Source organism: Myotis lucifugus, unplaced genomic scaffold, assembly GCF_000147115.1.
Source record: "Myotis lucifugus unplaced genomic scaffold, Myoluc2.0 scaffold_302, whole genome shotgun sequence".
NCBI lineage: Eukaryota > Metazoa > Chordata > Mammalia > Chiroptera > Vespertilionidae > Myotis > Myotis lucifugus.
Genome location: NW_005871350.1, coordinates 800,824 through 802,213, shown reverse-complemented (window position 1 = coordinate 802,213; position 1,390 = coordinate 800,824).

Sequence of the window (1,390 nt, the reverse complement as noted above, 5' to 3'; positions counted from 1 at the left end):
GCAGCCAGCCAGGCCAATTCCAGGTCAGAGAGGGGCTTAGCCAGGGCCACACCCCAAGAAGCAGACCCAGTCTCACCAAAGAAGGGTCAGAGTGCCCAGGGAGAGTGAGGTGCCTTGGCTGAGTGCTCTGGTACCTGAGATTTGGTCATTTATTAAATATTTACAAAGTGAGCATCCTGGAATTCCTGTGTCTGTCTTTCCACCCAAGTGCTGGCTCCCTCATGCAGACAAGTGGCCTTGTCAGGATGACAGGTGGCAGAGTGAGAGGAGAATTACAAACCAACACAGCGTCTCTAGAAGGACAGCCACACAGATGCATGTCTGAGTCTAGATCCAGGCCCCAGAGAAAGGTGCTGTTTTAATACAACTACCAGTATCACAGAGTTAAGTACTTAAAGCTACAAATTGAAAATTGGGAAACATGAACTGAGAGCAAGCACATGGAAGGAATTAAAAAGATAAAAGCAGAAATCAACAAACCAAGCAGCAGGAAAACACTCAAGCTAATATTTTAAAAATCTGATTTTGAAAAAAATAAATATAGGAAAAGAAATCACTAAGCTAATCAAGATATACTAGTAAAATGAGACCAAAACACACACACACACCAAGAAATAACAAGGGGAAATAGCCATTAAACACAGAAATTTTAAGAAATCATAAGACATATTATGCAACTCTATGTAAGTAAATTTAAGATGAAAAGTTTCACTTTGTAGGAGAAAAAGAAATGAGTGAAACTCCAGAGATAGATGGTTTACTAGACCAAATTCCATGGAAGAAATGGAGAAATTTAAGAGCTTTCCCCTCCCAGTAAAAGGCCTTGACTGAGATGGTTTCCTTGGAAATCACATCCCATCTTCCACTACAGGACACCCCCTCAGTACTGCCCCCACTGTCCAGACGCTGACAGGGAGGAGTGCATCCAGATGCTCCTTAGCAGCACATGTATATAAGGATATAACTCTGATCACACAGAGAAGATTGAGACAATCCAACTTATGAATTAAAAAATCCCTAGTGAGTTATTAGCAAACATAATCCAACTTTATTTTTAAGTAGTGCATTGTAATCAAGTAGGATTTATTTCAGTAGTGCAAGGATGATTAATTACACAATCCCCAGATAAAATTCATCATACCTTTGCTTTGCTAAAGAGAATAATATTAATGAAAAGTCTTTTTTAGTTTATTTTTTATTGTTGACATTATCACAGATGTCCCCCTCCCCCCCACACTTAAGTCTTTTAACAAATCCAAAACTCATTTTCAATTTTATAAAAAGACTAGGAGTCAATGGGTAATCTACACTAATAAAAGAGTTTCTCTAGGCAACAGGTGTGTTCTTGGAACAAAGTTCAACGGCCCACTTCTGGCTTATGTGAAAGGCA